This window comes from Oryctolagus cuniculus, chromosome 3 (genome assembly GCF_964237555.1).
Source record: "Oryctolagus cuniculus chromosome 3, mOryCun1.1, whole genome shotgun sequence".
Lineage (NCBI taxonomy): Eukaryota > Metazoa > Chordata > Mammalia > Lagomorpha > Leporidae > Oryctolagus > Oryctolagus cuniculus.
The window spans coordinates 158,245,602-158,270,224 of NC_091434.1; the positions used below are offsets into that span (position 1 = coordinate 158,245,602).

A 24,623-nucleotide genomic window follows, 5' to 3' on the forward strand; every position below is an offset into this window, starting at 1 on the left:
ACTGTGCGTACCTTCCTCAATCCATTTGCCTCATAGGATTTGCAAGATGGATGAGTGAACAGAAAGATGTGAAGAGAAGAGGAGCAGAGCCGCCACCACCACGGACTGTGAGAAGGCATCCACATGTCCAAGGCCCCAGAGCCACAGATAGAAGTAGACTCGGCCTCAGGTGATTCTGAAGCGGGCCCAGCCATCTGAATTGTCAGACATTAACATGAGAGAGGACCATACTTCTATTTTGTTTAAACCACAGTTATTATTGGGTCTATTTCTACAGCCAAACTCATATCATAGCTGATACATATCCTGAGCATTTAATCTTGCTACGTGCATATCGCCTATTTAAAAAACAGTGGAGGGGTGTTGTGTCGCCAGTTGGAACACCACATCCCATATTTGAATTCTTACTTTAAGCAGCTGCTATTCAGTGTTTCCAGTCCAGCTTTGTGCTGATAAAGCTGGAAGGCAGCAGATGGGGGTTCCTGCCCCCCATGTGGGAGACCTAGATTGAGTCCCTGGCCCGGCTTCAGCATCACCCCACCCTGGCTGTTGTGACCATTTGCAGAATGAAGCAGTGCATGGTTTTCTCCCACTGCTCCCAGCTATTTCTTTCAAACAAATAATCTTTATAAAAATGTTTTAGATACTTATGGTTGTTACTCTACATGGATGTCCATAAACTCCCTAGTACTTCAACAAAATGAACCTACAAGCAAACCAACCATCTCTATTCAGTGGAGATTTTCACCTTTAATTTTGGCGCCTAAGCATTTGTACCCCATATTTTATCCTGTGAATGAATTTCAGAGGTTCAGACTTTTGCAAACTCTGTAACTGAACTAAACATTGAAATTTGCACTGAGGCCTGCTCTGTAGCATAGAGGGTTAAGCCGCCGTCTGCACCGCTAGCATTCCATATGGGCATGGGTCTGAGTTCTGGCTGCCCCACTTCTGATCCAGCTCCCTGCTAATGTGCCTGGGAAAGCAGAGAAGAGCCCAAGAACTTGGGTCCCTTCACACACATGGGAGGCCTGCATGAAGCTCCTGGCTCCTGGCTCCAGCCTGGCCCAGCTCTGGTCTTTGCTGCCATCTGTGGATTGAACTGGTAGATGAAAGATATCTCTCTCTCTCTCTCTCTCTCTCTCTGTTTGTCTCTCCTTCTCTCTCTGTAACTCTGACTTTCAAATAACAAGTAAATAAATCTTTTTTAAAATGTGTTTCAAATTCATAACTTAAAGATGTAATTTAATAAAGTCTAAATTAACTGTTTATATAATGTGGTAGATGCAAAAGTATGATATGTGTTTGTTAGATATTTAAGCGATATATTTTCCAGCTGTTAGCTATCAGGTAGTTAACACATTCTGATTTTATAAATGAGGCAACTCTAGAACATGTCTTTATTCCCTTTCTCTCTCTCTCTCTCTCTTTTTTTTAAGACTTATTTATCTAGTTGAAAGGCAGAGTTACGCAGCCGAGCCAGGCTGAAGCCAGGAGCCTGGAGCTCCATTTGAGACTCCCAGGTGGGTGCAGGGCCATCTTCTGCTGCCTTTCCAGGCCATTAGCAGGAACTGGATTTGAATCAGAGCAGCATGAACTCAAACTGGTGCTCACATCAGGTGCCAGAGTCCCAGGACTCGGCTTAACCCAGTGTACTAGCGCCATAACGGATCTTCCTCCTCTTAACTCAGTTTTTTTCTATATTATATTATGTTGACATTAAACTAATTTCAAATTTGTGCTATTTTTACTTTATAATCATTGATACCATATCTTTTTTTTCAGAAAACTTTTTTTTAAGGAATAAAAACTTCATGCAGGGGCCAGCACTGTGGTGTAGCAGGTAAAGCCACTACCTGCAGTGCCAGTATCCCATATGGATGCTGGTTCGAGTCCTGGCTGCTCCACTTCCAATCCAGCTCCCTGCTAGGGCCTGGGAAAGCAGTAGAAGATGGCCCAAGTCCTTGGGTCTCTACACCTGTGTGGGAGACCAGGAAGAAGCTCCTGGCTCCTGGCTTTGGATTGGCGCAGCTCCGGTGGTTGGGGCTATTTGGGGAGTGAACCAGCGGATGGAAAACCACCCTTTCTCGTTCTCTCCCTCCTTCCCTCTCTCTCTCTCTCTCTCTCTCTCTCTCTCTTCCTTTCCCTCTCACCCTCCTTCCCCTCTCTCTTCTGCCCCTGCCTCTCTGTAACTCTTTCAAATAAAAAATAAATAAATATTTAAATAAAAATAAAATATCGTCATGCATTTCATAACTACAGCTTTAGGAACATGGTGATTCTTCCTACCATACCTAGCCACCATATCTTTATGAATTGCAGTTACTTTCTATTTGAAGTTGTTTTCCTATTGTAATTATGCTGCAATTCATAACTTTGCCACTGGATGGCACCAAATTTTACATTTTCATTTTTCCTTTGCGCCTGAGTCTGATGTACAGCCTTAAATATTTAAATTGTAGGAGGTAGTCAAGAACTAAATACTTTAATTGGGTAAAAACACACCCTAATCCCTAAGTCAATGCTGAAAACCAACATTCTTGCACCACATGTTTGTTACTAAAGAAACAAATTAAGTACATAAAAGGGCATTATAATTCCAAAGTGCTGATTCAAAATGAGTTGCATATAGCAACAAGAATGTTTAAGCTAAAGTTAGATTAATCCAAGGGAAAATTGTCTAAATACCAAGTCACAACATACTCTAAGAAACTCCAAGACAAAAACACAAAAAGTAATGTAAAAATGCTGCCATTACATGAATCCAAGTTGGAGGAAGCTGACAATAACCAGAGGCATGCATGGACAGTCCACCTTGAGAATTCATGACGAAGTTTCACGCCATCGGTGACTTTTCTCCTTCTGGCTGTTATCAGTGATGACATCTTTGGATTTTCATATTCAACTGGTTTTTTCTTGAAGGTAGTAAACCTTTAATATACAATTGTCCCTGACTCAGGCTTTCTCCTTCTCCTTCTCACTCAAGGTAATTTATACATTCAATCCAAAATTGTACACAACCAGACAACAGTCTTCTCCCATAGTGCCTACAACACACACGTGCATGCGCACGCACGCACACACACACACAGTGCATAGGAGTAGGAGGAAAGCCAGAAGTTAGCACATGGAGTTTTTGTTTGTTTGTTTGTTTTTGACAGGCAGAGTGGATAGTGAGAGAGAGAGAGAGACAGAGAGAAAGGTCTTCCTTTTGCCGTTAGTTCACCCTCCAATGGCCACCGCGGCCAGCGCACCGCACTGATCCGAAGCCAGGAGCCAGATGCTTTTCCTGGTCTCCCATGGGGTGCAGGGCCCAAGCACTTGGGCCATCCTCCACTGCACTCCCGGGCCACAGCAGAGAGCTGGCCTGGAAGAGGGGCAACCGGGACAGAATCCGGCGCCCTGACTGGGACTAGAACCCGGTGTGCCGGCGCCGCAAGGTGGAGGATTAGCCTATTGAGCCACAGCGCCAGTCAGCACATGGAGTTTTTTTGGACAACTGCTTTTCTCCAATTGTTCAGCTCAAAATTACTTGACATTATCCTGAGTCCACTTTGTTTCTCACTCTGCAGACCCCAGTGACTCTACCGCCGAATTATATCCAGTAACAGGACAAGGATTCCAATCTCTCACCATTACTAGTCAACATAATCCTTGAATTTTTTATCAGATCCATTAGGCAAGAAAAAGCAATCAAAGGGATACAAATTGGGAAAGAGGAAGTCAAAACTATCCCTATTTGCAGATCACATGATTCTACACATAGGGGATCCAAAAGACTCCACTAAGACTATTGGAACTCATACAAAGTTTGCTAAAGTGGCAGGATTTAAAATCACTCTTTATTAGCTGCAGCACACTGATTCACTGAAAGGTTTTTGCTATGATTGCTTAACCAATACCCCACATATCAATATATGGCCATTGAGGTTGTATCAAAATCTTTAATAATGTTTCGGTAGCCACCATTGCTTTTTGTTTGTTAGCTTACATTGTGGCACTTCAAAAAAGTTCATGGAAACAGACTTCAACGTTTATTTCTGCCAAGAATATCCTGAAATTAGTGCCTACAACTGTGCTTTATATCAATAGATAAAGTCCTAAAAGCGGAGTTGCTGGGCTATTGTGTATAAGAGACATAAGTTGGGGTGATTGCCTTGAGTTTCCCTGTTGTCATGTGGGAGACCAGGAAGAAGCACCTGGTCTTTCCTAACCTGCTTGTTAGGAAAGTCTCTCCTCCCTGTAGTTCTCCTCATGTTCTACAGGAATTTTCACAAGGCCCTCACGTGCCTGGCCACAGCAAAGGTTCTTGTCTCCATGTGGCTGATGATGGTCACTTGATAGACTCTACATGTGTAATAGGTGTTTAAGACATCAATATAAGTCCCCAATACCCCAAAAGTTGCTTTCACTCTGATGCTGTACTTTGATGAATATATAAAGATTTATTTATTTATTTGAAAGACAGAGTTAGAGAAGCAGAGGAATTGGGGGGGGGGGGTCTTTCATCCACTGGTTCACTCCCCAAATGGCTGCAATGGCCAGAGTTGGGAGCCAGGAGCTTCTCCCGGGTCTCCCACACGGGTGCAGGGGCCCAAGGACTTGAGCCATCTTCTACTGCTTCCCCAAGCCATAGCAGAGAGCTGGATCAGAAGTGGAGCAACGAGTACTCAAACTGGCACCCATATGAAATATCGACACTGTAGGTAGTGGCTATACCTGCTACACCACAGAGCCAGCCCCTTGATGAGTTTTTTTTTTTTTTTTTTTTTTTCTGAAAAGCAACTGGACCCTGAAGACAATAGGCTCAGAGGAACTCAGGATCTTGATTCTGGTTGGATTTGTGCTGTTTTTCTGACCAAGAACAAAGGTGGAAAATCCACTTCACGTTTCTAGCAACATTCCGGTTTCATAGTAACACAAGTCACTGCTTTCAGAGAAGTGGACATTTGGAATTTTGTAATAAGCCACAGTCTGAATATTTCACATTTTATCTGCATGTTTGGGGACTGCGAGGACCCGCAGAACGTGATGTGATTGAGCACAGGCTGTGCCTAATGCAGCATTTGTAATTCACGGAAGGAGAAAAGCTGGTAACAGCAGAAACGTACATGTATTTGAGCCAGATAAAGCCCTCAGAGACTGTTGATGTTCATAATCTGTTATGTACTTATAATGATAAGGAAAAAAATATGGCTGGTGCTAATGTCCTTGCATTACATGGAATGTTCTTCAGGAGCTAAAGTGTTTCCTGGGGTAGAATTTTCTTTTCTTACTCTTCTCTAAAATGACTGTGGTGCACAGTGGACCCAAACCCAATCCTGTCTCAAATGGTCAGTGCTGCTCAGCAGAACAGACCTAGGTAAAGCAGCCCTGTAGAGTAAGTCATGTTCCTCCAACACAGCCCTTTCTTTTCTTTTTTTCTTTTTAAAAAAAATTTTTGACAGGCAGAGTTAGAGAGAAAGAGACAGAGAGAAAGGTCTTCCTTCCATTGGTCCACCCCCAAATGGCCGCTATGGCCGGTGCGCTGCGCCGATCTGAAGCCAGGAGCCAGGTGCCTCTTCCTGGTCTCCCATGTGGGTGCAGGGCCCAAGCACTTGGACCATCCTCCAATGCCTTCCTGGGCCACAGCAGAGAGCTGGACTGGAAGAGGAGCAACCGGGACAGAATCCGGTGCCCCAGCCGGGACTAGAACCCAGAGTGCTGGCACCGCAGGCGGAGGATTAGCCTAGTGAGCCGCGGTGCCGGCCCCAACACAGTCCTTTCTTAAAGCACCTGTGAGTGACCTTCAAAAAGTTTGTAGAAAATGGAATTAAAAATAAGTTTATCTTAGTGCACACAATTTTTAACAATCCATGAATAGCTTTCAGAGTATGCATTGTCTTTTTAAAATTTTTATTTATGCATTTTTTAAATTTATTTGCAAGGCAAAGAGAGAATCAACCTTCTTTCCACTGGCTTCCTCCTTCACAGCCAGTGGCAGCTAGACTAGGCCAGCCCAAAGCCAGGAGCCCAGAATTCCATCTAAGTCTCCTATGTGGGCGTCGAGGGCCCAACTCCTAGAGTTATCACCCGCTGCATCCCAGAACACACACTTGCAGGAAGCTGGAATCAGGAGCCCAGTGGCTTAAGCTGCTGCCTGCAATGTTGGCATCCCATATGAGTACTGTTTAGAATCCAGCTCCCTGTTAATGTGCCTGGGTAGGCAGCATAAGATGATCTGGGTACTTGGAACCCTGTCGCCCACATGGGAGACCCAGATGGAGTTCCAGGATCCTGGCTATGGCTTGGCCCAGCCCCAGCCATTGCAGCCATTCAGGGAGTAAACTAGTAGATATCTAAAGCACCCTGGTTTTATTTAAAAAAAAATATTTACTTGAGAAGCAGAGATAGACAAATGCAGATCTTCCATCTGCTGGCTCTCACCCCAAATGCCTGCAGAAGCAGAAGCTTGGCCAGGCCAAAACCCAGATTTGGGTACTGATTCTGGGTATTTGAACCATCACCTGATGCCCAGGGTACACATTAGCGGGAAACTGGAATAGGGAGCCAGAACTCCAATACAGCCACTCTGATATGATATATGGAAGTCTCACTCAGTGGCTTAACCACTGGGTCAAACGCTTGCTCCAGCTTAATTTTAATGTCCTTTGTTATTTTTTAAGATTATCATTTATATTTTTGAAAGAGTGACAGAGAGGGAAGGTGGGAGAGAGAGAGAGAAGGGGAGAGTAACAGAGGGGGAGAGAGAGAGAGAGGGAGAGAGAGTGATCTTCAATCTGCTAGTTCATTTTCCAAATGGCCACAACAGCCAGGGCTCGGCCAAGCCAAAGCCAGCAGCCTGGAACTCTATCTGGGTCTCCCAGATGCTTGAGCCATCTTCCGCTGCTTTCCCAGGCACATTTGCAGGAAGCTGGATTGGAAGTGGAACAGCTGGGGCTCAAACCAACATTCATATTACCTGCCTGTGTCACAGGCAGTGACTTAACCCACTATGCCACAACACCAGCCCCAATGCCCTTGTTCTATAACTCTCTTCTGAGTTTCCCCTAAGGTGAGCAAAGGCCATAAGGACTGATTCTCCACTTTCCAGTTTCTACCAGCCTGTTGACCTCACTGCAGTTTGCCAAGTCTATGCTTCAGCTCTGGGTTGGGAAGCTCTGTGAACTGATTTCACAGTCAACAACGTATTCAGTCAGTAGATTATAATTACTGTGTCTGATATCACTGTCTCAATGTGAACATACCTGGGAATGAAAAGGTGGCCATGATGGCTGAGACTACTCTCTGTGACAGGGAACTATGTTGGGCAGGCAAAGATTTCCAGTGCTCAAAAACATCTCCAGGGAGAGGCAGGAAGCAGTGGGGGCAGGCAGGGGAAACAAGAAGAAGGCCCTTCTGCAAGCTCCTCTCAGCCCAGGACTCCACCTGCCGTGCTATAAAATTGCCACCCAAAATCTTAATATTTGTACCAAATTAATTTTCTTGCTATGTATTATTATTCAACTTCATTTCTGTACCCCATCACCACCAAGGAAATATGATGTAACTATCATGAAATATGCTGAAACAGCTGAGTACATAATGCAGGCTAATCCTAAACAGGGACAATCCTCTTTATCAAATCTCAGGTTTAATTATCCCTGAGAATCCATAGAACCTCAATCTCTAAGGATATTTTTTTAATATTTATTTATTTTATTTGAAAGGCAGAGTTATAGAGAAGAGTGAGGGAGAGACAGAGAGATCTTCCATCAAGGTCTTTCATGAGTGTGGCAGAGACCCAAGCGATTGAGCCTCCTTTGCTGCTTTCCCAGGTGTATTCCAGGAAGCTGGATCAGAAGCAGAGCAGCTGGGACTTGAACTGGCGCTCTGATATGCAATGCCAGCAATGCCACCAGCAATTTACCCCATGTGCTACAACGCCTGTTCTAAATGTCTGTGTCTTAATCAGATTACAAAGTTATCAAGAGTAAAGACTACATCCAATAATTTTTTGTATTCTGCAATAGTGCCCAAAATAGTGCTATATACATGAAAGCTCATAAATAAATTTTGCTTACAAATTTTCTAGCTGCCTAGATTTAATATGTCAAAAGTGGTCTTTTTTAACCAAAAGATATGCTTCTCTCCCTCAATAAATCACCAATTAAATACCACTAGCATCCATTGTGTACAAATCATGTTCAAGACATTATACACAGTATTTTCATGTGATAATTAGTCCATCCCTGTGGGTAATTACTGCTTCTGCTTTTGTAGAACAAGATAATGGAGGTTCACAGAGGTTAAATAATTTGCTCAAAGTCCCTCAGTTAATAAATTATGACGCTTGAGGAGGCTTTTAATTTTCATATAGAATTCTCCCCACCAGACTAAGAAGTGGACATTGAGAGGTTACAAATGTGTTTGGACAGAAAGATGTGTTCAAAGCATTGACTTGTGATTCTTTTAGGAGAGACGCGTAATCACCCCTTTATGGTGTAAGCCAGTTTTTATTGGCTCGCTACTTATCTTACCGCATGGTTACGATGCCTGCCTGGCCTGCAGGAGCAAGGGAGCTCCACACCGGATCTTGCTGAACTTCCAGGAAAGAGAAGCCACGCGTGCTCCATAGCCTTGCATCAGTGCTGTTTAAAAAATGCAGTATTTATGCACTTCTGAAAATCACATCAGAGTTGCACAATCTTGGCACAGTAACTGACTAAAGGAAAAGCAGAACAAAATGGAAAGCAGAAAAACCAACAACTGTATAGCATAAAAGTGGCATTCTGATCACTAGGTGAGGATCGACTGTTCACAAAAGGTGGTATCACAACTGGCTGTACATTTGGGGGGAAAATAAATTAGATTCTGCCTGACAGTTATATGCAAAAGTAAATTCTAAAAGAAAGACACAAAAATAAAATATTAAAGGAAAGCTTAATAATTTGGGGGTGGTAAAGTCTTTGTGAGCAGTCATGAAATAGTTCTGAAAAAAGCCTGAAATGTTTAGATAAAATTAGGAGCTTCCATTAGTTGGTAGGTATTGCAAATCTGAAACAACTGATGGCGTACACGGAGTGCTTGTGATACTGGTGAAATCAGAATAAGCTATGTGCAATGTGACAATGTCAGCTGTTGGTTTTAACGGCCAATGTTTTGGCACAGCAGGTTAAGCCACTACCTGTAACACCAGCATGCCGTATCAGACTGCCTATTGAGTTCCATCTATTCTGCTTCGGATTCAGCTCCCTGCTAATGTGCCTGAGAAGGCAGCAGGTGGTGGGCCCCTAACACGCAGGTGGGAGACCCAGATGGAATTCCTGCTTCCCGCCTTTGACCTGGCCCAATCTACGTGTTGAGGCCATTTGGGGATGAATCAGAGGACGGAAGATGTCTTCCTCTCTCCCTCTCTCTCTTTCTCTCTCCCTCTCTATTGTTCTGCCTTTAAAATAAATCAATAAATAAATCTGCTCTGCCCTTCAAATAAATCTTTAAAAGCAGAGGTTGGGCAAAGGTGCCCAGGGCCTCCCTATTTTTGAGGTACAACTTCCTCTTTATAATTATTTCAAATTAAAAATATGTTTGCATTGAACAAAGAGGAAAGATTGTGCTTAGTTGTGGATAGTTATATATGGATATCTGTAGAGGAAAAAAATAAATAAATAAACTGTGCAGCACTGTCACAGAAAACCTGTGCTCTGAAGTCCACAGAATTGGGATGCAGCCCTGGCTCCTGTCCTGCAGGGACTTGACCTTTGTAAGACTCCGTTTCTCATCCGTAAAACAGAGTGCATTACACCTGCCACACCTGGACTATAGTGAGAATCAAAGGAACTAACTCCCATAAAAGCACCCAGACTGGGGCCTGGCAAATGGTCACTATTTAATACACATTAATTATAATTAACATTGTTCTCAGTCATACCATACCATGTGTCAGTACCTTCATAATTTTGGATGCTTGTCATAGTTCTAAACCTGGTACAAGTATTGAAAATGTTATGACAGCTATTTTCCACCTCAGTTTTGTATTAGAAAATAATTTATAAAATCTTTCCTAGGAAACCATCAAAGCTTTAATTTTCTTCACTCACTAGTTCTCAGCATGCTGGAAAGTGTATTAAGCTATTGGCTATTTAGTCTTGGAATTTCCTTCACACTGTTCTCAGAGAGTGTTGCCAAGGAGAACAGATGAGAATCAGAATTGCAGATCTTTTTTATTCAGATCTCACTGCTAACTCCATCTCTGATGGCTGGTCATATAAGTGAGTCATTACAATGTGACCTTTACATTGTTTAATCTTTTTATTAAAAAAGTATTATTTACTCAAATGGCAGCAGGAAGCTCAGAGCCCACTGCTACTTACAGCATTTGCTAATGCAGGCAATTTTCTGGCCTGGAGAAAAAAAAATGAATGGACTAGATACTGCAATGACCAGTGAAACCACATGGGCGGGACCAAATCAGAACATGAGATGAAGGGTAAAGTCACAATTGCTAAATGTCACTGACTAGTCTTACTATCCTTAAAACATGAGGTTTGTGGTGGGCATTTGGACTGCCAGTTAAGACACCACTCGGGATTTTTAAGTACTGGCTCTGCGCCTGATTCAAGCTGCCTTTTAATGCACATCCCGGGAGGCAGAAGGTGATGGGTCAAGTAATTGGATCCCCAGCACCAGGTGGAAGACTAAGATTACATTTGCAGCTCCTGACTTTGACCTAGAGCAGCCCTAGACATTGCAGGCATTTGGGGAACAAACCAGCAGATGGAGTGTCTCTCTCTCTCTCTCTCTCTCTCTCTAATAAATGAATAAAAATAAGGACATCAGGTTTTATGGAAGCACTGTTTGCAGAATTTTGAACTTAAGGCTAAGAAGTTGTCTTACCTCTACAATATCCAAGCATCCTGGCATTTATGATTTGCCAAATCTGACTTGTAAAAGCTGTTAAACCCTCACAAACAAAAGCATTCCAAATACTCATGATTCCAATCCAAACTGTCCAAACTCATCAACATATTGTGGTTTCTTTTAGAGACCCAAGTCTGTCCCACAGCTTATTTATACCCAGATCTTTTGGTTAAGCTGTCTTGGGAACTGCTCCAACTGCCTACTGAGGATTGTCTCTATACACGCACTACTAACCTCTATAATTTCTTAATATTGCTTGAAACTATTCAAACTTTGAGTGACAGAACTCTTACTCAGATCAGCTTTGGAAATAAAATGGGATATATGGGTTCATATATCCATTATTAAGAAACTAATTTTCACTTATTACTGGGCCTGTTTTCCCAGTCTCTTCTACTTTAACCTATAAAATGTGATAAATTAGTTTGCTCTAATTTTCTGCATATATATGTGTGCGTGTTAATTATTCATCACTATGACATATTCAAATGAATTTAATCATAAGAACAAGCTGTATTAAGCAACTGCATTGGTGGGGATGAGGAGCAGTGGAGAACTTGAGTAATTGATTCAGCTCAGTCACTTGTCCAACTGAAATTCATCATTGTGGCAGAGCCTGGACCATCGATGAGATGGGCCTGAATCATGTGCCTCTGTCATGCACCAGAAGAAGGGGGAGGGGTGCTAAACTGATATCTGAAAGCCTCTAGGGGCCAGTGTTGTGAAACAGTGGATTAAGGCACAGCAGGCTAAGCCTCTTCTTGGGACACTGACATCCCATATTAAATTGTCTTTTCATGTCCCAGCTGCCCTACTTTCTGTCCAACACCCTGCTAATGCACCTAGGAAAGTAGCAGAAGATGGATCAAGTACTTGGGGCCCCTGCCACCCACGTGGAGAAGACAGGATGGGAGTCCTGGCTCTTGGCTTCAGCTGGTGCAGCCCCAGTTGTTATAGCCATTGGGGTAGAGAACCAGTGGATAGAAGATCTCAAGATTCTCTCTTTCTCTCTCTCTCTCTCTCTCCACTCCCCAACTCTGTCTCTTTCTCATTCTGCCTTTCAAATAAATAAATATATCTTGAAAAAGAGTCCTATTTTAAACATACACACTGCTATTGTTTGAATGTTTCGCCCAAATTTCATGTATGATAAACCTACTCCCCAAATCACGTTAAAGATAATTGGATGTGGGGCCTTGGGAAGCACATAAGATTAGGTAAGACCATGAGGATGGCGCTCCCATGACTGCATTAGTGGCTTGATCCAGAAAGTGAGAGAGACTTGAGTTAGCACACTTGTTCTGTCTCCCCATGTCATGTCATGCACACCCTCACGATTCTACAGAGCATCCATCAGCAAGAAGGCTCCCAACAGAGGTGGCTTTTAGAACCATAAGGAATAAATTTCTTTAAAATCACCCAGTATATGAAATTCAATAATAGCAACAGAAAACAAACTAAGATACATGCCTGGCTAATACACATATCCTTACCGGTCACTTAGGTGGCAGGCACTATAATTAGTAAACACTGTACCTCTAGATTGCTTGTCATCCTTACAGCGTCCCCAAGAACTGGGTGTTAATCTTACTTTATAGATGGTATCTCTGAGGATGAACAGATGAAGCAACTCCCGCAAAGCCTCGCAGCTGGTGAGTAGGGATCCAAGCAGTCCCTCCTGGCTGTTTTACTTTGCTACTGGCAGCAAAGTAATACACCTTTTGTGTTGTCTGGTATTTTCTTTTTAAAAAAGTATTTATTTATTTGAAAGTCAGAGTTACAGAGTCAGAGATAATGAGAGAGAGAAAAAGAGGGAGGGACTCCATCCACTGGTTCTTTCCTCAGATGGCTGTAGTGGCCAGTGCTGGGCCAGGAGCCTAGAGCGTCACCCAGGTCTCCCACTTACAAGTGGCAAGCGGGGGGACATCTTCTGCTGCTTTTCCTAGGCCATTATCAGGGTGCTGGATCAGAAACAGAGCAGCCAGGACATGAACTGGCATCCATATGGCATGCTGGCATGGCAGGCAGTAGCTTTACTCACACTACAGCACCAGCCTCTTCTGCTATATTCTTATGTAGCAAACACCTGCAGTTCCTTTAGCCTTCAAATATTTGGTCTTCTGTATTTTTTAAGATTTATATATTTATTTGAAGAGAATAGTGATGGGGGAGAGAAAGAGAGACAGAGACAGAGAGAAAACCTAATTCTCCAAATGGCCACTATAGCTAGGACTGGTCCAGGCTGAAGCCAGGAGCCCAGAGCTCCATCTGGATCTCCCACATGGGTGGCAGGGGCCCAAGCCCTTGGGCCACCATTAGCAACGAGCTTTATTGGAAGCGGAGCAGCCAGAACATGAACTGGTGCTCTGTTATGGGAGACCAGCATTGCAGATGATGGCTTAGCTCACTGCACCACAACACCAGGACCCTTTGTCTATTTCTTATGAAACATCAAAGTAGTTTTGATAGCCTGATCTACTAATTCAGGATATCATGGGAGCAGAAAGAGGAATGCAAGTTACATAGGAGGAGAGACAGAAACACTAAGGTTTCTCATAAAGACTAAACCCTCTGTCCTCAAGCCAAGAACAATGTGGAGCTGAGAACTCACCAAGTCGTGAAGAGGGCAAGAAAGGATGATCTTTCCCAACAACAGCAAGTCCTAGAGGAAGATGCAGCATAAGGTCATGGAGGGTTTCCATTTTTGATAGAATGATTTGCACATCCATTCAGTAGCTGTTTATACCTTAGCTCATGCTCTCATCAGTACTATTGCTCAGATTGTGCAAGGCTAATCAGCTGTCATCTTTTTAAGTTATCTGAGCTCCCCAAATTCATGACTGCTGAAAATGGAGTCAGGGCACTGATAACAGCATGCATTTTGTGAATCAAAGAGAAACTCATGACATCACAAATAACCCAAGGAGAGGATAAAATACAACAAAATCTGCTCTCAAACTTTGATCATAACACTGATGAAGTAGTCCCACCAATCCTTATCAAAATTTCCTTCCGTTGTTTCCTATACTGATTCCAACTTGGTATTCCAGACAGAGTAGCATATTTCATTAAAAATTCACATAGAAGCACAAACATCATCCAAGATATATGCATAATAAGGTGATAAACGGCTTCTCTATAAGTGCATGCAAATTAAATTAACATTGAGAGTGAAGTTCTTCTTTTTCAAAAGAATCCCACACAAGCTATCGCTTTCCCCCTGCTGAGAGTGCTAATTTACTTTTTCTTAACTAGAAAACCATGAGAAGATATGTCTTAAGACTGGGTTTCCTATTTATTAATTTCTTTCATTGATTCTAAGATGCTTTAACAACAACCATGCATCAATAGTAACAGTATTTTGAAGTTATTTAATGTAATGTCAGACAATATGTTTCAGAGTTAAAAGAGAATCCCCTTAGAGTGTTAGGCAGTTTGCCTCCCTGCACAAGTCATCAAATGACAAACAGTAGCAAATATTTATCACAGCCTCAGAAGCTCAGTTATTCGATGGAATTCTTTGGTCAACCATAGTGACATAGAACAATGCTCATTTTCCAAGCACTGTTTTTAGAAAGCAATTCAAGGGGCTGGCAGTGTGGCATAGTGGGCTAAGCCTCCTCCTGTGGAACCAGCATCCCTTATGGGTGCTGGTTCTAGTCCCGGCTGCTCCTATTCTGATCCAACTCTCTGCTTATGGCCTGGGAAATCAGTAGAAGATGGCCCAAGTGCTTGGGCCCCTGCACCTGTGTGGGAGACCTGGAAGAAGCTCCTGGCTCCTGGCTTTGGATCGGCCCAACTCTAGCCATTACAGTCATTTGGAGAGTGAACCAACGGATGGCAGATCTTTTTCTCTCCCTCTCTCTGTCTATAACTCTGCCTCTCAAATAAATAAATAAAACTTTTTAAATAAATTTTTTTAAATGTTTTATTTATTTATTTATTCATTCATTCATTCCCTCATTTGAGAGATAGAGTGACAGAGAGAAGGAAAAACAGAAAGAGATCTTCCATTCACTGGTTCACTCCCCAAATGGCCACAAACAGCCAGGGCTGGGCCAGGCCAATGCCAGTAGCCCAAAACTCCATCCAGGTTTCCTACATAGGTAGCAGGGGCACAAGTATTTGGACCATCTTCTGCTACCTTCCCAGGTGCATTATCAGGAAGCTGGATCAGCATTTTCAGCCGGGACTGAAAATGACACTCTGATGTGGGATACCAGCGTTTGCAAGTGGTGGCTTAGCCTGCTACACCACAACATGAGCCCCATGTGCAAGCATGTGAAAATAATCAGACATAGCAATGCCCTTGATTAAACCCAACTGTGTCTCACTTGAGAAAATGTGGGAAACTACTGAAATACCCATTAGAAGTTTTTGTAATAGGTTATTCTGCAGGGTAAGTAACTTCCAAAAGGAAAACGAAAAAGCAACTCAAGCAAGTGCTTTGCTTAAAGATAATAGTGGATGAAAAAAAATCACCACTTATTGAAGACTCTACTCACTATTAATGACACCATGAGGACTTATCTGCACAGGTACTGCCAGCTTCTGTCACTCTTTGTCTTTACTAACATCACTTTTAGTTTAACCAAGGAAAAAGAACCTAAAAACCTTGAAACCCAACTATCTCTCCTACATAGAGCTGGAATGAATAAACAAGTATTGTTCAACTGTTCCCATTCCCTAATGAGGTTAAGGACTTTTAATAACAATGTCAGTACATTGACAATGATGTCAAAAGCATCACTGTAATTCTGAAACTACAGGTAAAATAAGCCATGTCATTGGTGCCTTTAGGTTAAGCAAAAACCCTTTTAAAAGCCTTTTTCAATATTCTGGTTAGTTCTATGAAACCTTTAGCACTTAATATAGATGCTGCTGTCCTCGAGTCAGCCACTTACACAAAATAATGGTTTTTGCTAGCAAATTGAGCCTCGGCAGAATCTTTTAATAAATTCCTATTTCTCAGAGATACATTTTATATAATGTTTTCTTTTCAAGTGACAGTTTACTTCATTCATCCTGTTGAAACAACAATTCAGGAAAATGGATGTAATGATGTTATTTGAAACACTACAAAAAAAAAAAAAGAAAGTCCAATCCTTTAATGCAATCCTGACATCACTGGCACAGTACTGACTTCAGCAGAAGGATCTTAAAATATGACCACAGGGGCCAGCGTTGTGACACAGTGGGTTAAGCCACCACCCATGACGCCTGCCTTCCCATATGAGCACTGCCAGTTGGAGTCCCAGCTGCTCCACTTCTGATCCAGCTACCTGCTAATGCACCTAGGAAAGCAGCAGAAGATGATCCTAGTGCTTGGGCCCCAGTACACACATGAGTTACCTGGAAGAAGCTCCTGGCTCCTGGCTCCTGGTTCCATCCTGGTCCATGCTAGACTTTGCAGTCATTGGAGGAGTTAATCAGCCGATTAAAAACCTCTCTCTCTCTCTCTCTCTCTCTTTTCTCTCCCTCTCTCTGAAACTCTGCCTTTCAAACAAGTCTCTTAAAAAATTACCACAACCTGCCATATTTCTAGAATAATATGTAAGTTGTTACATTCATACTTTACATTTTGAATACACATGGGAACCACTTGAAATTATCATTATATTTCTGTATAAATTAGTTATGATTATATTATTATATAAAGAGCATTTATATTATTATTAAAGAAAAACTATTTATTAGCATGAGCCAAAATTCTACTAGGTGCCTTACACTTTCTTTAACCTGCACAAATAGTCCTACAATTCTCTGATGAGGGAGAGAAAGATCAGAGAAATGAAGCAGCTGCTGTCAGGGCAGCACTGGCTTCTAAGCCTGAATCCTACACCTCACAGGAAGCTTTAAAGGGACTGTACAACCTCCCAAGTATAAAGCTTAATTTTTCATTTGGAAAGGAAATCAATGTAAAATATAAATTTTTAAATCATGAAATGATAAAATGATGATTTCATTTCACCAATGGCATTTGTTAACATGACACAGCTGATGGATTTTTAACAAACTGGCAGTGATATTCTCTACCTCCGCACGGTCCATCAGTCTTCCTCTCCTCTCCTCACATGGCATTTGTTAATCAATGGTACACGCACCTTCATGATGAAACTAAGTGCTGTGAAGTGAATTAGGGATGACCCATAAAGCAAGATAAGAAACTAATATTGGGGCCAGCACTGTGGCACAGTAGGTTAATCCTCCTCCTGCAATGCTAGCATCCCAAATGGGCACTGGTTCTAGTCCCAGCTGTTCCACTTCCAATCCAGCTCTCTGCTGTGGCCTGGGAAAGCAGTGGAGGATGGTCCCAGCACTTGGGTCCCTGTACCCATGTAGGAGACACAGAGGAGGCTCCTGGCTCCTGGCTTCGGATCAGCTCAGCTCCAGCTGTTGTAGCCTACTGGGGAGTGAACCAGCAGATGGAAGACTTTTCTTTCTCTCTCTCTCTCTCTCTCTCTCTCTGTATGTATCTCTACCTCTCAAATAAATAAATAAAATCTTTTTTTAAAAAAAAGAAGCTAATATGGCCAGCAATTTGTGGTGCAAGATAGCAGGAAAGGCAAACAAAAAAAAACTCCTTTTGGCCCAGGCTCGCTTTATAATTAATGCTCACATAATGGCTCATGAGCAAGATACTCTGAGATTTGGGGAGTTTGTGATGAGTGCTACCTTGGGTTACAAATTGGAAGCTGACTTTGGGACTGTCTCTTAGGCAGTGGCCTTGCAACCACAGGAGGAAAGAAGAGGGTGGAAGCAAGGTCAGATAAAGGGAGAGGGAGACACTGGCCTGTGAGACAGTCCCAACGAAGGCCTCATCTCACCGTGAAGGGTACCCTGGAGCTTGGACAGATCTGATTTGTCCTAAGTTGAGACCTAGGGCCTGGGAAATGATAGCCCTGCTGTCCTGTTGACTAAGGCAGGTGCTCTGGAAAGAGCCCTGAGGCTGGGCAAGGTCTTTGCTGAGGCAATTCCCAAGAGATTTGCCAGCTACGGATCCTGATCTAGCAACACTCCAGAGGTTTTAGGAGGCTGGAAGCACATCATATGTTCACCATATGTTGTGTGTTGAACTGTTTCCACCCAAAAATTCCTATAACTAACCTCCAGTACATCAGAATATAACCCTATTTGAAAAGATGAAGTCATACTGGAGTATTATGGGCTCTTAACTCAAGTTTCCTTATTGAAAAAGAGGAAATTTGGAGACAGATGTACACAGGAAGATGTCATGCATAGATGCAGGCAGAGGTCAAGGTGATGCTTCTAGCACAACAGAATGTGAAGCATCTCCCAAAATCCTTCTATGAAGCCAGCATCACCTTAATTCCTAAATTGAAAAAGATACAACAGAGAAAGAGAACTACAGACCAGTCTCCCTGATTAACATAGATGCAAAAATCCTCAAAAAATACTAGCCAATCAAATCCAACAACACATCAGAAAGATCATTCACCCAGACCAAGTGGGATTTATCTCTGGTATGCAGGGATGTTCCAATATTTGCAAATCAATCAATCTGATACATCACATTAACAAATTGAAGACCAAAAACTATACGATTATTTTAATAGATGCAGAGAAATCATTTGACAAAATACAACACCTTTTCATGATGAAAAACTTAAGCAAATTGGGTACAGAAGGAATAGTCCTCAACACAATCAAAGCAATTTATGACAAACCCACAGCCAGCATCCTATTGAATGGGGAAAAGTTGGAAGCATTTCCACTGAGATCTAGTACCAGACAGGGATGCCCACTCTCACCATTGCTATTCAATATAGTCCTGGTAGTTTGAGCCAGATGTAAAGAGAATAAAAAAGTACTGTTAAAAGTAGAAGGAAGAGGCCCTGGATTCTGTCCCGGTTGCTCCTCTTCCAGTCCAGCTCTCTGCTGTGGCCTGGGAGTGCAGTGGAGGATGGCACAAGTGCTTGGGCCCTGCACCCACATGGGAGACCAGGAGGAAGCACCTGGCTCCTGCCTTCGGATCGGCTTAGCTCGCTGGCTGCAGCACAGCGGCCATAGCAGCCATTTGGGGGGTGAACAATGGAAGGAAGACCTGTCTCTCTGTCTCTCTCTCTCTCTCTGTCTAACTCTGCCTGTCAAAAAAAATAGAATTAAAAAGTTTGACTCAAGGACAAGAAGTAAACAAGATAAGGAGATGAGTCTGTACAACCTTGAGTGAACACAGAGGCTGTTTAGGGAATTGAAGGTGCCCTCTGTTCTTCCAAACAATTTCTAATCAAATTGTGTGGGAATATGGCCCTGGCCAGGCCAGTTCACAGACAACTTTTAAAATATTTGCCTATGGCCAATTCACAAGCACTGCTAAGGTTAAAATCAGGTAAGGGATTACATAAAAAATGATATAAAAGTAAAAAGAAAAACAAACGAAGATGGTACTGATTGCTTCCCAAATACTACATGCATTGCCCATGATGCCTTATTCCAGTGCTGTGGTTGTAAGTTTCTAACAGATGGGAGTCTTTGTAACTAAATCTTATCTTTCTACTTTCATGGGTATGTGGATGTTTATTCATGAATCAAGCCTCTAATATTAAAGTCTGTACACAGTTCTTGGCCATATCACTATCTAGTCAAAACACCAGAGTCATTAGGCAAGAAAAAGAAATCAAAGGGATACAAAATGGGAAGGTGAAAGTCAAACTATCCCTATTTGCATTTGACATGATTCTATATATAAGGGATCCAACAGACTCCACTAAGAGACTATTGGAACTCATAGAAGGGTTTGGTAAAGTGGCCAGATATAAAATTAACACACAAAAATCAATAGCCTTTGTATAGACAGTAGCCTCTGTATAGTCAATGGCCTTTGTACAGACAATGCCATGGCTGAGAAAGAACTTCTAAAATCAATCCCATTCACAATAGCTACAAAAAATCAAATACCTTGGAATAACTTTAACCAAGGATGTCAAAGATCTCTACAATGAGAATAACAAAACATTAAAGAAATAAATAGAAGAAGACACAAAAAATACAAAAAAAAAAAACCTCCCATGTTCATGGATTGGAAGAACCAATTTTATGGAAATTTCCATACTACTGAAAGCAATTTACTGATTCAATGTGATACCAATCAAAATACCAAAGACATTCTTCTCAGATATAGAAAAAAATGATGCTGAAATTATATGAAAACACAGGAGACCCCAATTGCTAAAGCAATCTTATACAACAAAAACAAAGCCAGAGGCATCACAATACCAGATTTCAAGACATACTACAGGGCAGCTGTAATCAAAATGGCTTAGTATTGGCACAAAAACAATGGATAAATCAATGCAACAGAGTAGATATTCCAGAAATCAATCCACACATCTACAAGCAACTTACTTTTGATAAAGGATATAAAATCAATCCCTGGAGCAAGGACAATCTCTTCAACAAATGGTGCTGGGAAAACTGGATCTCCACATGCAGAAGTATGAAGCAAGACCCCTACCTTACACCTTACACAGAAACCCACTCAAAATTGATCAAAGACCTAAATCTATGATCTGATACCATGAAATTAACACAAAACATTGGTAAAACCCTGTAAGACATTGGCGTAGGCAAAGAGTTCTTGGAAAAACCCCAGAAGCACAGGCAATCAAAGCCAAAATTGACAAATGGAATTACATCAAAGCTTCTGCACTGCAAAAGAAACATTTAGCAAAGTGAAGAGGCAACCAACAGAATGGGAGAAATTATTTACAAACTATGCAACTGATCAAGGATTAATAATCAGAACATATAAAAAGATCAAGAAATTTAACAATAACAAAACAAATAATCCAGTTAAGAAATGGGCAGAGGACTTGAACAGGCATTTTCCAAAGAGGAAATCCAAACGGCCAGCAGACACATGAAAAAATGCTCAGGATCACTAGCCATAAAGGAAATGCAAATCAAAACCACAATCACCCCAGTTAGAATGACTTTCATACAGAAACCAACAAACAACAAATGCTGGTGAAGATGTGGAGAAAATGGTACCCTAATCCACTGTTGGTGGGGATGTAAACTGGTACAGCCACTGTGGAAGGCAGTATAGGGATACCTCAGAAATCTGAATATAGACTTGCCATGTGACCCAGCCATCCCACTCTTGGGAATTTACCCATGGAAATTGAAAGCAGCATATGAAAGAGTTATCTGTATCCCAATGTTTATTGCAGCTCAAGTCAAAGTAGCTGAGATTTAGAATCAACCCACATGCCTATCAACTGAAGACTAGATGAAGAAATTATGGGATATGTACACCATGGAATACTGCATAGTGGTAAAAAACAATGAATTCCTGTCATTTGCAACAAAATGTATAAAAATGGAAAACATCATACTTAGTGAAATAAGCCAGTCCAAAAAGACAAATACCATATGGTCTCTCTTATCTGTGGTAACTATTTGAGTACATAAAAGGCAGTCCATAGAAGTGAAATTGACACTTTGAGATGTGATGACTTCGAACAGCCTTTGTCTCAACTGTTGAGGAACAGATTTTATATATTATTTATTTAACTCTGTTCTTAGTGTATGGTTAATTTGTGTGTATAAAGTTAATTGAAAATAGATCTTAGTAAAAAATAAGAATGGGAATAGGAGAGGGAGGAGGAAGAAGGGTGGGAGTATTGGTGGCAGGAATAGTAGGGTAGGAAGAATCACTATGTTTCTAAATTTGTATTTGTGAAATGCATGAAGTTTGTATGCCTCAAATAAAATGTTTCTGGTGAAAAAAAAAACAAGTAAACAACAACAACAACAACAAAAAAAGAATGTGGATCATTGCCAAGAAATCACCAGAATCTAGGGAAAGGGTCATTGCAAATGGAACATAGTCTTCCACACAAAAATTAGAAGGAACAAACCCTGAGACAGGTATTTGGTGCATGCAGTAAAATGCCACTTAGGGAACCCACATCTCGTATCAGAGTGCCTGATTTCAAGTCACTGCTCTGCTTCCAATTCCAGCTTCTGATGATGCACATCCTGGAAGGCAACTAATGATGGATCAGGTGGTTAGATCCCTGCCATCCACATGAAATCTCGTAATTGATTAAGGACTCTTGGCTTCCGTCTTGCCCTGCTCTAACTCTTACAGGTATTTGGGGAGTGAACCAGCAGATGGAAGATTTCTGTCTCTAGCTGGCTCTCTCTCTCTCTCTCTCTTTATGTTCCTTTCAAATAAAAGTTTTTAATTTATCTAAAAGAAAATGTAAAATTATTGACTTGGTTTACATTGTGACCCATATTTTATGCTTCTATTGGACAGCATACATCTAGAAACCCGCCACATATTTCAGGAAAATAAAAAGCTCTATACCTGTCTCAGAATGCCTGGGGTGCTGAAAAGAGGTCCATATACATTTCCTGATTTGCTTGGAGGGAAAGATTCCAGGGAAAAGAGCTTGAATCTCATTGAATGCTAGAATCAGATAACAGCTGGCAAGTATGGTACGTTGCAAGACAGTTTACTGGCTACCAGGTTGAATTAATGGACATGGTAAACTTTTGACAGAGAAGCAAAACTGAACCCGACAGGGAGTACAGATACTGCAAGGATGTCGGGAAGGGACAGTGGAGGGCTGCACTTGGAGCTCTGGAGGCCCAACAAACTTTCCTCTTCCCCCAACACCTTCAGCTAGGCTGCCGGGAAATGGCAAGCTGCACAGCAAAGTGTGACTCACTTTGTCATTGTGGCTGAGGCGCTCCCTCCAGGTGGTCACATCAAGAGGAATGTGAGAAGTCAGCCACAGGCACCAGCAGCAGGGAAATTCTTGATGATTGCACTCAAGAGGGCCAATGCCCAAGGGCCGAGACTAAGACGGTCTTAAGGTAACTGAGTATCCTCAGGAGCAATCAAACCCTGGAGCACTGGGACGCCAAAGGGAAGACTGCACTTGAAAAACATGAGGGGCTGGTGCTGTGATGTAGTTGGTTAAGCTGCTGCCTGCATCCCATATAGGTGCTAGTTTGAGTCCTGGCTGTTCCACTTCTGATCCAGCTCCCTGCTAATGTGCCTGGGAAAGCAGAAGAAGATGGCCCAATGGCTTAGGCCCCTGCACCCACATCGGAGGCCAGGATGAAGATCCTGGCTCCTAGATTCGGCCTGGCCCAGCCCTTGCTGTTGTGGCCATTTGGAGACTGAACCAGCAGATGGAAGTTAATTCTCTCTCTCTCTCTATCTCTGTCTCTCTAACCCTACCTTTCAAGTAAATAACTAAATCTTTTTATAAAAAAAAAAGACAAAAATGAAAACTATTAACTTATAGGGCTGTCCTCCCATCCACCATTAGAGGACTCACTAAAAGGCAAGAAAACTGAAGGCCCAGATCCCACCAGTTTGGCATGTTTTGGGATTATTAACCCAGAAGCCCAAAGGAACAAACTTGTAATGAGACTTTACCCAGGACCCAGCTCGGGGACCTACCCCAGAGTTGGATCTGTACACAGGTGCAGAAATGCGACGGAAAATCCCCGGCGGACTTTTCCAGACAACTGCCAGATTTATTCTGAGTCAAAATTCTGGACAACTGTTTGTCCTGTCTTGTGGAGGGCTTCATCCTTCAGAAGGAAGAAAACTGCTTCTAATGAAAGGCTCCTAGGGTCGTACCACATAACTCTGAACTGCCATTTGCTTTAATAATCTAGATGAAAACATTGATGAATAAAACATCAGACAGAATAAAATCTGGGGTGGCTGGATCCAGATTCTTGTCTCTGACACCTGAAGGAATTCAAGGATGAGATGCAGCTCAAGTCAGCAGAGAAACAAGGTTCATTTGCATTCAAAGAGAAAGTACATCCTTTCTCTGAAGGGAGGAGAGAACTTCCACTTTGACTATGACCCTGTCAGAATAAGATGGAAGTCGGCGAATTCAACAGGCTTCCACAGCCTTGGCAACTCATGACTAGAGCCTAGGGAGACTACTGACGCCATAAACAAGAGTGTCAATTTGTTAATTCCACAACAGGAGTCGCTGTGTACTTACTCCTCATGTGGGATCTGTCCTTAGTGTGTTGTCCAATGTGAAGTAATGCTATAACTAGTACTGAAACAGTATTTTACACTTTGTGTTTCTGTGTGGGTGCAAAGTGATGAAATCTTTACTTAATATATACTAAATAGATCTTCTGTATATAAAGGTAATTGAAAATGAATCTTGATGTGAATGGAATGGGAGAGGGAGCGGGAGATGGGAGAGGTGTGAGTGGGAGGGAAATTATTGGGTGGGGGGAAGCCATTGTAATCCATTAACTGTACTTTGGAAATTTATATTTACTAAATAAAAAATAAATTAAAAAAAGAGAGAAAGTACATACTCAAGAAGGAGTATGGGCATGCTCCAGAGAGTTGCACTCAGTGAAGTTTGGGATGCGCAAACTTCTGGATCTGGTGTCTGAAGTGAGGTTTAATTGAAAGATTCACAAGGGGTAAGTTTGAGTGCTGCCCATTTCCTTGCCCTTTTTCAGAAAGTTTGGAAGTGTCACAACATCAGGTGCGTGATGGAAGTAGGAGTGTCAGCCATGCTGATTTTATTATGATGATTATTATAATGACATGAACTAAAGGTCATCACAGGGACATACGGGAGCCATGGGGGACATTTTTGGCCATCACCAGTTCTTAGTCATGGTTTTAGGAAGCTGCAAGATTCCCCTGCACAGAAGGCGGAGTTTGGGGCACTGCAGGTGGGGATACAGAGAGG

The 24,623-nt window shown here is 42.1% G+C and overlaps 1 long non-coding RNA gene across 1 annotated transcript in view; it reads left to right on the forward strand.

Moving 5' to 3' along the window:
• LOC103348669 (uncharacterized) overlaps positions 1-5,163 on the forward strand; it is a 30,360-nt gene extending 25,197 nt beyond the window's left edge. The window contains exon 5 of the long non-coding RNA XR_007917270.2: positions 4,783-5,163. This is a non-coding gene — a long non-coding RNA (uncharacterized lncRNA). The remainder of the gene's footprint in view (positions 1-4,782) is intronic.
• The last annotated feature ends 19,460 nt before the right edge of the window (positions 5,164-24,623 follow it).